Genomic DNA, 17048 nt, shown 5'->3' on the forward strand with positions numbered 1-17048 from the left:
CGGGACACAGTACCACAGGCTACCGAGGGACAGAAGGAGTTTGGCACAACCACAAACGTTCGCCGATGCAGCCGCGCGAACAAAGGAGTCGCGCCACAGAGGTTCTTGACTGTCCAAGAGTACTGCGAGCCCCGTTCGTTCCAAGAGGCGATGAAGTGCCCGGAGCGAGATTTGTGGAAGCGCGCTATGGAGGTGGAGATCCAATCCCAGGAGAATGGCACTTGGGAGGTCTTTCTTTTGCCCAACGATCGCAAACCTGTTGGCTGCAAATAAGTGTATAAAAGGAAGATGAACGTTGACGGTAATGTCACCCAATGCAAGGCAAGACTTGTCGCACAAGGATTCAGCCAACGATACGGTACCGATTATGACTACCTTTCGCACGCTGCTATCGATTGCCGCCAAGAGGAAGCTACTCGTGAAGCATGTGGTCACCTAAATCAGCCTACCTGTACGGGAACCTAGCCGAAACCATCTACATGAGGCAGCCGCCTGGATTCTCGACCGGTACGAAGAGCTACGTGTGCCTGCTGCGAAAAAGTTTGTACGGGCTGAAGCAGGCAGGACGAGTATGGAATCAGCGAATCACCGAAGTACTGCAAAGCTTGGGGTACGTGCCATCGGAAGCAGATCCTTGTCTGTTTGTGAGGCATTTGTACTGCTTTACGCGTTTACCGCGACGACATGCTTATAGCTTGCCAGGATGAAACGGAGTACAGAAGAATCGAAGCGACACTGAAGCAGCACTTCAAGACAGCAACTACCTTGGTATTCGAGCGAGGACAGGATGGACGATTCCTGCTGGATCAAGCCTCGTATATCCGTAGAATCGCTGCAAGATTTGGACAAGCAGACGTTAAACCATCCCGTATACCAATGGATCCAGGTTACCAGAAGCAACAGCAAAAGGAGGAGCAACCAATGCCACGGAAGGACGATTTTCAGTGCTCAGTGGGTGCTTTGCTGTATGTAACGGTAAACACGCGGCCCGATATTGCCATCAGTGCGTCCATTCTGGGGCGCAAAGCCTAGCCAGGCTGACTGGACCGAAGCCAAGCGGACTCTGCGGTACCAGATGTCGACTGCGAATTTGAAGCTGGAGCTCGGTGGACCTGGCCAACTGCAAGCATACGTGGATGCTGATTGGGCCGGAGATCATCAAGACCACAAATCAAACTCGAGCTTTGTTTTCCATCTGGGCGGACCGATTTCCTGGGCTGCTCGGAATATGTCGCCCTAGCCGAGGCCTGCCGGAAGTTGCTCTGGTTGCAGAAGCTAATGAAGGATGTTGGTGAGAAAGCTGCCGGGCCGATCGTTGTCAGCGAAGATAATCAGAGCTGCATAGCTATGCTGCGAGCTGAAGAAGGAAGTCGAAGAACCAAGCACTTCGACACGCGGTTCAACTTCATCCGAGACTTGGTCAGCAACAACGTAATCCAGGTTGTATACTGCCCTACCGAGTCCATGATCGCCGACGCCTTGACCAAGCCGCTGGCGAGAGTGAAGCTAGAGACCTGTCGGAAGGAGATGGGAATTCAAGCGATACAGCTTGAGAAGGAGAGAAGGAGTACAAGCAACCCATGATTGAAGCTACACCTATCATTCGATCGACTGGCAAAAGACTGGGATAATGCGTACCACCGGTACTTCGCGTACTTGAAGGTTATAAAATAGACCCGTCACGCAAGAGAAAGTGGTCCTTAGCTTCTTGCTCAGTAACTCCTATCCCTTCCATCCCACGGCGCCGGCTGGGGTACTAGTAACCTTAGGGAATAACGGAGAATCAACCCTGGTGGGAACTTTGGTCGTATGCTGACAGGGAAGGGGGAGCTGCATCCTTTTCGGAGGATGTGACTTACAAAACCCGAGCGTCTGTTCTCCATGTTAGGAGCGGCTCAAACAGCGTCTGACTGGCATCCAGCGGCTGAATACGAAATGCTTCTCCCCGAAAGCTATACCCAAGATGGCAGTCTCATTTGTTAATAACTTTTCACTCAGTTATTGAAAATTGATTTTCTTTAAAGTAATTGATAGATAAGGATCATAGCTTACTATAGATATGCAAAGAGTAGGTAAATCATAACTATTGAATCGACACCAATGAATTTTTACACATTAAGTCTGAGATGTGCAGCGAGCATTTCTCACTAGATTTTTACAACGCAAAAACAAATACAGTTTTATTACTAGAATTAAAATCTACTTTTTCATACGTACCTAGTACAAGCTCTAACTTTATTCTATCTACTGCTTCAAACAGAACTATTTTTTGTCAACTGTGTGCAAAGTTATTAGCAAATGAGCAGTTCGTGATCAAAAATGTGTATGCCAAGCATGGTCGTGGATAAGACTCCAAGAGGTGATATCAAGATCTACACAGGCGAATTCAATGCGAAGATCGGCTCCGACAACTCGGACTATGAGCGCATTATGGGACGCCATGGTCCATCGAGAACGGCGAGCTGATTGCAGAGTTTTGTGGCAACAACGACATGGTGATCGGGGGTTCGCTCTTCCCCCATCGCCCAGTGCATAAAGTCACATGGGTCTCCCGTGATGGATATACAGAGAACCAAATCGACCACATCTGCATCAGCCGAAAATGAGGACGGAGCCTTCTTGATGTTCGGAATAAACGCAGCGTTGACATCGCGACACATCATCTCCTGGTCGGTGAGATCCGCCTACGCATTGCACGGGTTCAACGGCGAGAAGAGAGACTCGGGCGGCGATTCAACACACGATGACTGGAAGACCCAGCAGTGAAGAGATCGTTCGTCGAGGCTCGCGCAGCTAATATTCCGGAAGGTGGCAGCGTAGAAGAACAGTGGACGAGCATCAAGAATGCTTTTATTGAAACAAGCGAGAACAACCTGGGTGAGCTGCGCACTCACAGGAAGGAGTGGATCACCGATGAAACCTGGAGGACGATCGAGGAGCGGAGAGAAGCGAAAGCCACGATAGAGCGAGCAAGGACCCAAGGAGTCAAGAACGAGGCTCGTCAGCGGTATTCGGCTCTAGAGAGGGAAGTTAACCGTTCCTGTATACGGGACAAGCGAGCGTGGGTGGACTCCCTGGCTGATGAAGGGAAGAAAGCCGCAGCAACTGGCGATATCCGCCTCCTCTATGATGTTTCACGACGCCTGAGCGGGGCAATGATGAACCCAAGGATGCCTGTGAAAGACGCGACTGGACAGTTGCTCACCGACCAGTTGAAACGTTGGTTTGAGCACTTTGAACAACTTCTCGAAGTTTCAACGGTCAACCAACCACCAACATCTCGGCATGATCCGCCAAGGGTGAGGCGCGTTACTCGCGTCAACACTGAAGCTCCATCATTGCAGGAGATATAAGCAGCCATCCGAAGTATGAAGTCCAACAAAGCCCCGGGGGTCGATCGCATATCAGCAGAGATGCTCAAAGCTGACCCCATGCTATCCTCACAAATGTTGCATCAACTATTCGTCAATATCTGGGACACCGCGACTTTTCCGACCGACTGGATGCAGGGCGTCTTGGTAAATGTCCCCAAGAAGGGGGATCCAACTGTACAACTGGCGAGGCATCATGTTACTGTGTATTGTTCTCAAAGTTCTGTGTAAAGTTATCCTCACTCGGATACAGGAGAAGACCGACGCAACTCTCCGACGACAGCAGGCAGGATTCCGTGCTGGAAGATCCTGTGTGGACCATATTATCACGCTCCGCATCATCTTGGAGCAGGTCAATGAGTTCCAAGAGTTCCTGTACTTGGTACCGACTAAACCACGATAACTTGTGGGGCGCTCTGAGACGCAAGGGAGTCCCTGATAAGATCGTCAACCTCATCGAAGCGCAGTACGAGGCTTGCTCATGCAGAGTTTTGCACAACGGAACTTTGTCTGACCCGATTCGGGTAATCGCGGGTGTGAGGCAAGGATGTATATTATCACCGCTACTGTTCCTCATCGTAATCGACGAGATCATGGTTGGAGCCGTTGACCGTGTACCGTACCGTGGGTTGCTGTGGCAGCCTATTACCATGGAGCATCTCAACGACTAAGCTCGACGACCTTGTGGAACGCTCCTCTGAAGCAGGTCTAACCATCAACGTCAACAAGACCAAATCGTTGGATGTCAACACGGAAAACCGTTCCAATTTTACGGTAGCTCGGCAGGCAGTGGAGAAAGTCGAAAGCTTGGCTTCCAATATCTTGACAGCCAGATAGCGTCGGACGGCGGCACCAAGAGCGACATAGATGCACGGATTAAGAAGGCGAGGGCTGCTTTTGCCGGTTTGCGAAATGTATGGAGAGCGAATCAGATCAGTCGACGCACCAAAATCCGAATTTTTAACTCGAACGTGAAGTCTGTGCTGTTATACGCCAGTGAAACATGGTGTTTATCAGTAGAGAACGCTCAGAAGCTGCAGGTGATCAACCGATGCCTGCGGTACATAATTCGTGCCTGGTGGCCCCACAATTGGATCTCAAATTCCGAGCTTCATCGTTTGTGTCATCAGAAGCCGATAGAGACAGAAATTCGTGAACGGAAGTGGAAGTGGGTCGGCCACACACTACGACGGAGCGGAAACGAAATCTGCAAGCACTGCAATCTGCAAGCACTGGACTGGAATCCAGCAGGACATCACAGCATAGGCAGACCCAGAGGCTCTTGGCGGCGGAGCCTAAACAGCGAAATTAAGAACGTTGACCGAAATTTGACTTGGGCACAGGTCAAGGCCAAAGCTAGTAATCGCCCAGGATGGAAATCTTTCACAAAGGCCCTGGAGGTGCGCAGGATCGTTAAGTAAGTATCATTCAATCACAGTAGGCTATATGTAAATATTTAAGCAAGATAATATAATAGTTTTCGCACTCTTGAACAGATCGGTTCGTTTTACTGCCCGCTAATAAAATTATCATCAATATCCGTTTTAGTCCATTTATGTCACTACTAGGGTTAAATTGAAGATTCAACTATGCTTTATTAGCGAGAAATGTCACTAGTTACAGGCACAGGCACAAAAGTCACCATAACTTTTTCGTGACAAGGTCCCCCCTTATCAGATATTTTTTTTTATGAGTAATGCTTGTTATCACAAAAAAAAGAAGCTTCAAAACTTGTTATCTTGTACTGAAGCAAGGATGGTTTTTATACCCTCCAATGCAAGTGAAAATTAAATGCAGCAACGTCAGTAAAGCGATATATGAATCCCACCTTTCCGCGTATTGAAACTTCATTGATAATAAGAAATAGTTTGACAAAGACATCCTCGCTCATTCGATTGATGCATTCTCACACAGATTGCAACCAGACCTAGATACACTTACTGTATTCTATTTTTTAAGATTAAAACATGCACACACACACACAGCGCCTCGCGCAGAAATTCGATACTGTACTGCACTTGATCCCCCTTTGTGCCTTCGTTGTTATATTCCTCCGGCAGGTCCAGAAATCGTAAACAAGCGCTGCACTAGGAAGGGTATCGCAACACAATAGTGTTGATTGCACACACGATTCTCTTCCCTTTCGCTTCGTTATATAAACCAGTACACTATTCTGCCGATGCACCAGCAGCAGCAACACCCTTCCTGTTTTCTCGTTTGCATTTTTCTCAGCTTAGCAAGGTACTTTTCACTTTATTCACTTTTATTTTCCCCGACATCATCTCCAGCTAAGTATGGTGTTAAAATAAAATACAGACTACGATGATGATGAAGTGCTGCAGTCTGTGCAACTCACGGAGACACCATCCCAGACTCAGACACAAGCAAGTGATGGAAAATATAGATTTTGCAATCTCTAGACCTGCTGGCTGGTGCTCTGCTGAGGCTGCGAATGAAACCGATCCCACTCCCTCTCCACACACGACTTGTCACGGACAGGCAGTCAGCTTCAGCTTCTAGGGCAGTCTTCTTATTGTTCGATTCCGTTGCACACAAACACACAACGAGCGAGTCATATGAATCTCGGCGAAGGTCACAAATTAAGGTGCTCCTCCGTTCTTTTAACCCGAATTTACTATGCCTTTTTGTGGTCAATTATTTTCCTACCCGAATTCAATCCAAAATTTTCACTGTGCCGTTATCCGAATGCAAAAGCAACGGGGGAGGAAGCTGCCACAACACAAACCCTCACCACAACGCACTTTGCACTCTTTTCCAACCTTTTTTTTTTTCTACGCAGGAAACCCGCGGAATGCAATCCGAATTTCGCTGGAACTAACCAGGCGACAGTTTCTTTCACCATACACAGGCACTCGCGCGACTGGAATCTGCCCCGAGGAGTTTATTAGCGAAAATAATAGAGAAAATTCCGACTCCTCTTGTCCGCGACGACGACGGTAAACGAAAAAAGTAGTTCGTTCGTAGTTGATGGTACCAATTTTATTGGAACACTCACTCTGCGCTGCGGATCGCGAGATTACATCTTGCTACGGCTGTTGGCTGATTCACGTACGGAACGAACGACGGGTACGGGGAAAATGTTACCTTACGAACGACCGAGCTTGCAAGCCAAGGCGACGTTTCACGGTTTTTGCTTCCTCCTACTTTTTCTCGTTTCTGTGTGTGTCATTTTTATCGGTTTGACACTTTGGCGATAAACAGCACCGATTTAGCCCACGTGGTGGATTTAGCGAGAAAAAGCGAATCTGTGAGAAATTACACGCTATTTCTAAACTCCCCAAATTTGATTAGGATCTACTCATTTCGGTCAAAAGTGCCGCTCAAAAATAAGTAAAATAAGTTATGATTGACAAGACGGATACGAATTTTGTGCATTTAAATCAAAAATATAAACTCTACACATGTTAATTATTCAAAGTAAATTGAAAGCATGTTTAAATCTAAATATTTATGGGTGAATTAAATTCAAAAGCATGCTTATTTCAACAATATCGAAATCAATTGTATTTGACAGCATTTGGCACCGCCCGAATAGAATTGTAATGTAGGAAACATCAACAGACATCTTCAATACGTTAAATTTTAACGTGTATTGCTGTACCCTTAATGTATTCAGACTTCAGTGTGACGTCCAAGTACATAAAAATACATTAGCCTCAAACGTTACATCAGAATCAAACGTCTTGACGATGTAAAATTTGACATCAGAATACATCCAATGACAACAGAACCTAACCTAGGGGAAGTACAACTTTATCTGAAGTAATATTTGATGTAAAAATTGCTCAAATTGGTAGTTATTATAATTTTTAATATAAATATTAATGATATTAACTGTCAAGCGGAAAGCTTCAAAGTAAAACAAAATAACAGTGTATCTTTAACGCATACACTCAATGACGTTGCACCGTTGTTGTTTATGTTTACTGCAGCTTTCTGTTTGTCATAATTTTTGCCTAGATTTTCGTTTTCGATAGCTCTGATCGATTTCGACTTCGGTTTTTCATGATAAAAACGGTACTAGACGTTCCCCCAGCAACAAATCTCTCCAAGTTGCATGCTCATGGCGAATCGAGCGTAATACGACCACGGAACCATCACTCTGGGATGTTAACAGGGGCGGCGTTGTCAATCGATTCTCGTTCCATCGGAGAACAGCACATTGGTTCACAGACGATGAAGAATTCGTGGAAATTTATTCCTGGGAATGGAAGTGCGGCCGATTATGTGCACAGAGAACAGCTACCCAAAAATGCCGAATTTATGAGAACAAGGAGCGAATTTTGGTGGCGGTGGCCAGCAAGATCACAAAGGAATGACTTGCCGCTCATGTGAAATGCATTTTTGATTAAACGAATGTCAAATGTACACTTAAAACCAAAAAAGTCAAAAACAAACAAAAAACAACTGTCAGACTAAGTAAAAGATTCGCAAATATCACACATATTAAAATATTTAATATTTCCACCATCGGTATTGATACTGATACTTGGAGCTGTCCTTCCCCTAGTCCTGCACTTTTTTCGATATTGAGTACACTGTACTCAAATTTGCGTTGATCTCATTAACCGTGTACAGTTTTTTTTCGCAGTGGGAAAAGTTTGGTTTTTCCGAGGGTTTTTCGACGAATTAGCCCGATAATGTGTCCGTCGCGAGTTTTGGTGGCGATTCAATGTTTTTCTAGTAAGTAAATGTGAATTTATTAATGTAATGTAATGTAATTATGTTTATTTTTTTAGGAAAGTGTACCAGTCCCAAGCCGAATCCCGGTAGGGAGTCCGAAGCTGGATCCCGGCGGGGAGTTTGCCCGATGACGGGTTCCGTAGATGGATCCCGATGGAGAAACCGAATACGGATCCCGATGGGGAAACCAAATATAGATCCCGATGGGGAAACCGAATACGTATCCTAATGGGGAAACCGAATACGGATCCCGATGGGGAAACCGAATACGGATCCCGATGGGAAAACCGAATACGGGTCCCAATGGGAAAACCGAATACGGATCCCGCAGGGGGTTCCGTAGACGGATCCCGATGGGGAAACCGAATACGGATCCCGATGGGAAAACCGAATACGGGTCCCAATGGGGAAACCGAATACGGATCCCGATGGGGATTCCGTAGACGGATCCCGAGGGGGAAACCGAATACGGATCCCGATGGGGAAACCGAATACGGATCCCGATGGGGAAACCGAATAGGTATCCCGATGGGGATTCCGTAGACGGATCCCGATGGGGAAACCAAATATAGATCCCGATGGGGAAACCGAATACGTATCCTGATAAGGAAACCGAATACGGATCCCGATGGGGAAACCGAATACGGATCCCGATGGGAAAACCGAATACGGGTCCCAATGGGGAAACCGAATACGGATCCCGATGGGGATTCCGTAGACGGATCCCGATGGGGAAACCGAATACGGATCCCGATGGGAAAACCGAATACGGGTCCCAATGGGGAAACCTAATACGGATCCCGATGGGGAAACCGAATACGGATCCCGATGGGGAAACCGAATACGTATCCTGATGGGGAAACCGAATACGTATCCTGATGGGGAAACCGAATACGTATCCCGATGGGGATTCCGTAGACGGATCCCGATGGGGAAACCGAATATGGATCCCGATGGGAAAACCGAATACGGGTCCCAATGGGGAAACCGATTACGGATCCCGATGGGGATTCCGTAGACGGATCCCGATGGGGAAACCGAATACGGAACCCGATGTATCCTGATGGGGAAACTGAATACGGATCCTGATAGGGAAACCGAATACGGATCCCGATGGGGAAACCGAATACGTATCCTGATGGGGAAACCGAATACGGATCCCGATGTATCCTGATGGGGAAACCGAATACGGATCCTGATGGGGAAATCGAATACGGATCCCGATGGAGAAACCGAATACGTATCCCGATGGGGAAACCGAATACGGATCCCGATGTATCCTGATGGGGAAACCGAATACGGATCCCAATGGGGAAACCGAATACGGATCTCGATGGGAAAACCGAATACGGGTCCGAAAACATCCTTAAAACGTTTGGTTCTAATGTCAAGAGATTGAAATTTTTGACGTCAGACCGACATTAGAATGGCAAAATTTTGTTCCAAAATTTCTGATGTATACACCATGTTACCAACAATCAATACGAAACTAACGATTTTAAATTGGCTCACCACTTGACTAGCCTATTGGTCCCAAGCAAACGATTAACGTACCCTATTCTAGTCGAAATTCTAGTACTACGCAATGTTTGGTTTGATTCGCAATGAAAGTTTGACAGATAAAATGAGGGGTTATTTTTTTTTTGCTGTGTAGAGAGGGTCTACACTGTACACGAACATCATCCTCTGATCGAATGAAACCTCAGACCATTCAAAACAAAACACCGAAATAGCTTTTTCGAATGATAGCTGCAACCGGATGACGATTGTTTTGAAATCAGATGATTTTCCTCTCGAATACAGGATGAAACTTGTTATGAGAAGGGATAGGGCCTTCAGTTGAAATACGTAATGCTCTCTGCAGAATGACTGTCATACTAAATGGAAATGCATATGGTATTGGTTCAGCCCCATAACGCAAATCATTCAAAACGATGATGTAAATTCTATCGAATGTCATTTGCTGATCTGAGCTGACAAACGAGGTGGAAGCATATGCATCGCTATCAGAGCTGTTACGAACATAGGTAAAGGATGAAAACCAATGTTTGATAATTCGTGGTGAAGGAGGTTTTCTCCACCACGAAAATTTGTTGTATGCATAAAGGCTATTCAGTATGGAATTGTAGATTATCAAATTATAAATCTAATTAAAAGCACTTGCATGTCACACTATTCTTAAATGATTGTCCTCTGAGTGCCATATGTTTTATAGCTAATTTTCAAACGAAAATTATCCTGTATTTGGATGACAGCCATATGGATGTTCATCATCTGACGACGAATTCAACTATAAGAAAATCATCCGAAATTCAAATGCATATTGTTAAAGGGCTCGAGCAATGCAATAATCATTCGAAGTATTGCGGATGTTTTGGTTCAGTGTAGTTAAAGAGCCTGAATTTATAAAGAGACGACATCTTATCCATTTGACAGGTCTTCTGCTCGATTGGAATGACTTTTTCTATGACTTTGACAGACAATCGATTCACTGCAACGTTCGGTTTCGCTTCGTTCGGGTGTGCAATAAAGGAGCTCCAGCGTTTCGCACCGTAGCAAGTGAAATACAGTGAAATTTTTCATTTAGAGGTGTAGAGCTGCTTCGCGGACCGGCAAGGAGCCGCCATAGCACGGAGATTCATCAGTTTTTCCCCTGGTGAGTGGAAAAATCACAAAGTTTAGTGAGCATTGTAGCGCACAGTAAACAGCATCCATTGCTGTCAACAGGGTCACGTTTAGAGCCGTGAATCTTGTATGCAAGTCGTAGCCCGTCGGTCACTCTTGTAAGCAAGTTCTCTGCCGTTTGAATCTACGGTTGGTATTCTCATATCGCCGTTGAGTCTTCGTATTCCACTGCTAATTTAATTAGCAAACGGTTTATCCAAACCGAATCAAATCATTTTGCACTTTGAATTTGGTAATATCACACGGTACTGGCATAGAGGTAACTCTAAGACCACTGGGTCCCGAAGAAAATCATTATTATTTTTGGCTCACTCAGTACCAGAACAACGGTCCCAAGCAGTCCCAAGCTATTTCACTCACCCCTGCATGTTCTGCATGAATCCACACACCCCTGATGTTATCTGTCAAACTTTCATAGCGAATCAAAACAAACATAGTGTAGTAATAGAATTTCAACTAGAATAGGGTACGTTAATCGTTTGCTTGGGACCAATAGGCTACTAAAGTGGTGAGCCAATTTAAAATCGTTAGTTTCGTATTGATTGTTGGTACTGGTGTCTTCTGGAAAAATTCCGCCCCACCAGCGGCGATGCTGGGCGCGGGCTTTCCCCCACTCCCCGGTGATCCCGGGGGAGGGCCATCAAATAGGATAGACGGTACTTATGCTGGAGCAACCCTGCCCAGCTACATGGACCCAAACGGGGATCACGGCAAGCTTATCATTCTGAAGTTGGAACCTGCGGTAGGAAAGAAACTTCCTGATCACCCTTTCACACTACGAACATCTATTGAAAGGCGCGTTGGTGGCAAGATTGAGGGAGCATTCTCCGAGGCACAAGGGCAAGCGTACGCCCTAAAAGTGAGGAGCCAGCACCCAATGGAGCGGCTTCTTTCTATGACGGAACTCACGGACGGAACGGCGATCAAGATTTCTAAACACCCAGGATTAAACTCTACGCGGTGTGTCATCAGTTGCAGAGAACTAGCGAAGATCGAAGATGACGATATACTCGAGAACCTGGAATCCCAGAATGTCAGCGGTATTCGTCGAATCACCAGAAGAGTAGGGGATGGAAAGGAAAACACGGCCACAGTTATCCTGACAATAAACGGCACGACGATGCCTGAACATATCGACATTGGCTACCGACGATACAGAACCCGTCCCTACTACCCCGCACCTATGCTGTGCTACCAGTGTTACAAATTCGGACACACGCGAACTCGCTGTCAACAGCAGAACACCACCTGCGGAAACTGCGGTCAGCAGCATGAAGTCGCCAAGGACGTACCCTGCTCCAACCAGACATTCTGCTCAAGATGTCAAACAAAGGACCACGCCATCGGAAGTCGGAAGTGCCCAGTCTACCAAACCGAAGACGCTATCCAGCACATACGGGTTAATCAAGGTATCCAGTACCCAGCAGCTCGGAGGATCTACGAAGCGATGCAAGGGGAAAAAACATACGCTGATACCACAGTACATAGCAAAGATCAGACCATCCACGAACTGTCCACGAAATTTGAAATCATGGTAAAGAAAATGGAGGAGAAGGATGCTAAGATCCAGGCACTGGAAAACCAGATCGCAGTAGGTCCCACGACAACAACTAACTCCGACCTAAACCACCTCTGTAATCTTGTGGAGAACCTCCAGAAGGAACTTAAAAACAAGGATGAAAGAATCCAAGCCTTGGAAAGTTCATCGAACAAGGATTCCAGGATGGATCTCGTACGGAAACATGGCACCATCGAGGACCTTATCGCCCGAGTATCAGCCCTCGAAGCGAAAGTATCCAAGAAAGATAAGGAAATCGACGTTCTGAAATCCGTTAACCAGGCATACAAACAAGCACTCGATGGGAAACCCACCCTTAAATCTCAACGCAAGGAAGCAAATCCCATGCAACCCGTCCTCACGGATAGCTGTACCCCCAACCACAAGGCATCTAGAATAGCAACTGCTATCAATACCGATCCTGCCCAAGAAACAAGCATGACCATCGAAAAACAAAACAACACCCATCCCGAGCACACAGGTGCCAAGAAGAAATCGCGGAAAACCGTTACCAAACAAAATAGCGGGGAGATGGTACCCAAAAGAACGAAAGCCGACGAGCTGACACACCAAACCCAAGCTGAAAATCTACATAAGAACGATAAAGACGAGATGGATAACATTATGTATATTTCCGATTCCGACGAGGTAAAAGTTCAAGAGCAAGCCCCGCTTGACTTCCAATCCGTCATTTCGGATCTTGACTTTTCATCGGACGAGAATATGCAAAACGATCAGGACGTGTCCATGTCCCGATAGTCCTGCACTCTGCAACACCGCAACCCACTCTCAACGCACTCATGGCTACATCACCAAACCATAAGAGTAGCAGAGAGAACACGGACCACCCAAACCAGGACACCAATAAACATGACCTAGGACAGACATACCTACAAGAACAATCTAGCAACTCGGATAAGGCCTCGGGCAGCCGGGGCCCCACCAGTGTGGAATTTTTCGACCAACCGGGACTGGTGAACTCCCCCCGGTGCTTGTTGGCAACCTCCGTTGACCACACTTTGAACACAACTCAACCCACCTACCCAGTGGAGCAGTGGAGTAGTCGAGGCTCCACCGGTGCGGACGTCTTTGCCTCACCGGGACTGGTGGACAACCCTCTTCTCTCCGCTGCGGATGGAAGAGGGACGGACAAGGGAGTATGCTCCCATTCCCCTGTGGACGACGAGGGCTTCAAGATTTCAGCTAAGTACCAGGACCACGTGAGACTCAAGGCTGGCGAGCTGAGCATCAACGCTGAGTCAACTCTGACTGCTTCTGCAGGTGGGACATTGCCGGGGACCACCATTTCTACACTCGGGTCGCGTGATAACCTCACTCTCTCCCGGAAGGACTTCGAGGGATGCAAGATCAGCGAACGAAACAATATTGGGTCGAGCGATAACTTCGCTTTCCCCCACCTGGACATCACGGGAGGCAAGGTACCGCAGCAGAAGGGGTCGCATGATAATTTCATACTCCCCCCGACGGATCACAGGACACCGGCACCGGATAAGGCCTCGGGCAGTCGGGGCCCCACCAGTGCGGAAGATACATGCCATCCGGAACTGGTGGTTTCCCCCCGGCGTTCGTTGGCAAACTCCATAGGCCATTGCCGCACAACCACGTATCCTACGAAATCGCTATCTCTGCCGACAGCGGGGTCACCACAAACTGCTTCTGCCGGTGGAGCCCTACTGGGGTCCGCTTCCAAGCTGAAAGCACCGACACCAATATCAGCCAGATCACGAAGCAAGAAGGCTATCCCATTGCATGCGAGTTCCTCTTCGATACCTTCTTCCGGTATGCGGGTTGATTTCAGTCCCTGTCCAACACAATCGTCGACTGCCCAGAGCCAATCGCCTCCGGCCAACATTTCGCCAAGAGATGATTACTCCTCGGATTATTCATCACCAATCACGCGACACCCAACTTTCGGAAGTCCCAGAGGGTCCACTTTGGCAATCCAATGGAACATGAATGGCTTCTATAATAACCTTTCGGACCTAGAAATTCTTGTGCGAGACAGCAGGCCCACCATCCTGGCAATCCAGGAGATCCACCGGGCTAGTGTCGGTAAGATGAACCGTACTCTGGGGGGTCAATATCAATGGATCCTTAGAAGGAACGAAAACATTTTCCACTCTGCGGCAATCGGGGTGCTAGCCTCGATACCTTTCACATCAATTCAGTTAGACACAGATCTTCCAATCGTGGCGATCAGGATAGAGCATCCATTCCCGATGTCCGTTGTCTCGGTGTATCTTCCGTGTGGAAAAATACCAGATCTTAGAAACCAACTATCAAATATACTCCAGAGCGTCGAGGGTCCCATCCTGGTACTAGGGGACATGAACGGCCACCATCCCGCTTGGGGCAGCCCAATTGCAAATACCAGAGGCTCCACTCTGATGGAAGTGGCCAGAAAACTGGATCTTGTCGTTCTCAATGATGGAGGCACCACATATACCAGTGGTCAGAGAGCAACATCTATAGATGTGTCCCTTGCTAGCGCCAACATAATCAGCAGACTCCTCTGGAGCACCGAGGAAGATCCCATGGGTAGTGATCATCACCCGGTGGTAATTCGACTTGACGACCAGCCACAAGACATCTCACGTAGACCACGTTGGAGGTATGAGTTGGCTGACTGGTCACTTTTCCAGGAGACTATTAGAGTTAATTTTACCAACTCGACACCGGACAATATCCAGGATTTCATCAGCTCTGTCTACCAAGTGGCAACCACATCAATCCCGCGGACAAGTCCCAACCCGGGAACCAGGTCGTTACCATGGTGGTCTCCTGAGACAAAAGCTGCTGTTAAGGCCAGAAGGAAGGCTTTAAGGGCAGCTAAACGACTGCCCGCGGACCACCCCTTGAAGGAAGCGGCACAAACTGCATACAGAACTAAACGGAACGAGTGTAGACAGACCATACGTACCGCCAAAAGCTTGAGCTGGGAGACTTTCCTCGACGGTATTAACGCTGGACAGACGGCCTCTGACCTATGGGGTAAAGTCAACGCGTTGAGCGGTAAGCGAAAGTATCGTGGCATGGCTATTCGAATAGACGGCTTAATAACCAGAGACCCCGACAAAATTGCACATGCTATGGGGGAGTACTTTGCAACTCTTTCGGCTCTTGAAGGATATGATGACCATTTCCGTCGCACAAAAAATGCGACAACGCATTCGCTGGATAATTTCCACATCCCGGAGGACGATCTACCACTGGAAATTAACCAACCTTTCGGACCAAGAGAGCTTGATTTAGCCTTGTCCAAGGCTCACGGCAAATCAGCAGGCCCGGATGAAGTAGGATACCCTCTATTAAAAAATCTGCCACTGGAAAGCAAACGTACCCTTCTCAGCCTCCTCAACAGCGAGTGGCTAGGAAATACTATTCCTGAAGAATGGAGGCACAGCCTTGTTGTCCCAATTCCTAAGCAGGGAGCTGCGAGTCGCGAGCCAAAGGACTTCAGACCAATCTCTTTGACATGCTGTGTCAGTAAGGTGCTTGAGCGGATGGTCAATCGTAGACTCGTGCTCTACTTGGAGAGTAACGGCTACATTGACCATCGCCAGCACGCCTTCCGTCCCGGACATGGCACTGGGACCTATTTCGCCACACTTAATCAGGTACTTCGGGACGCGAGGGATGCCGACCAGCACGTGGAGCTAGCAACTTTAGACATCGCCAAGGCATACAATCGGACATGGACGCCTGACATCCTTGTCCAACTTGCGGAATGGGGTCTCTCCGGCCACATTATCCATTTTCTGAAAAATTTTCTCCAACATCGTACTTTTCAAGTATGTATGGGCAACCATAGATCCAGATGTTTCCCGGAGGAGACTGGCGTCCCACAAGGCTCTGTGATTGCAGTCACGCTGTTTTTAATACGGATGAACGGAGTTTTCAACAATCTTCCCAAGGAAATATACATCTTTGTGTATGCAGACGACATCGTCTTGGTAGTAGTTGGCAGCACCGTGAAGGCTATACGCAGAAAACTAAAAGCAGCCACGAACGCTGTCTTACGGTGGACTAAATCCGTTGGATTCCACCTTTCGGTAGAAAAATGCGCTTATACTCACATCTGTCCGATGAACCACCATGTACTCCGCTCACCAATCAGTATTGATGAAAGAATCATGCCCTTCAAGAGGTCTATCCGCATCCTCGGCCTACGACTCGATAGGCATCTAAACTTTGTCGACCACTTTAATGAGGTGAAAAAGAACTGCCAAACGAGGATTGATTTACTCCGAACACTGGCCAAAAGACACTTAATGAACAACCGTGATATTCGTATGCGTGTAGCGAAAGCGGTAGTTGATTCCAGACTAACCTACGGTTTAGAACTGACTTGCCTGGCTGCTGATAGGTTGATTTACAAACTGGCTCCAGTGTATTATCAGACCATTAGGATCACATCAGGTCTCCTCCCATCCACCCCCAGGTTGGCAGCCTGCGTGGAGAGTGGAAGGCTGCCTTTTGAAAAGTACATTGTCGCATCTGTTTGCAAGAAAGCGATTGGCTTTGCAGAAAAGACTACAGGGACAAGTGACGGAGTGTCCCTCCTCATGGAGGCGAACGATCTCCTGAATAATACCGCCAACCTGGAGCTCCCCCCTGTAGCCAGGGTCCACTGGTGTGGAGCCAGAGGTTGGAACTCACCCGGTCTGTCCATCGATCCGGCGATAAAGAACAGTTTCCGGGCGGGAACC

General features: G+C 47.5%; 1 protein-coding gene across 4 annotated transcripts in view; it reads right to left on the reverse strand.

Annotated features, from left to right (window-relative positions):
* The window catches only part of LOC135701166 (FHIP family protein AAEL005291), a 93222-nt gene extending 86743 nt beyond the window's left edge, over positions 1–6479 (reverse strand). For 2 of the 4 annotated variants that reach the window (XM_065221910.1, XM_065221907.1), the window contains exon 1: positions 5313–6457. The gene's annotated coding sequence lies outside the window, so the exon portion shown is untranslated. Of the gene's footprint in view, positions 1–5312 lie in introns of all 4 variants that reach the window. The other 2 variants (XM_065221909.1, XM_065221908.1) reach the window with 2 other exon arrangements.
* Between the last annotated feature and the right edge of the window lie 10569 nt (positions 6480–17048).

Source organism: Ochlerotatus camptorhynchus, unplaced genomic scaffold, assembly GCF_037179485.1.
Source record: "Ochlerotatus camptorhynchus isolate MF236.1 unplaced genomic scaffold, CSIRO-AGI_Acam_v1.1 ptg000150l, whole genome shotgun sequence".
NCBI classification, from domain to species: domain Eukaryota; kingdom Metazoa; phylum Arthropoda; class Insecta; order Diptera; family Culicidae; genus Ochlerotatus; species Ochlerotatus camptorhynchus.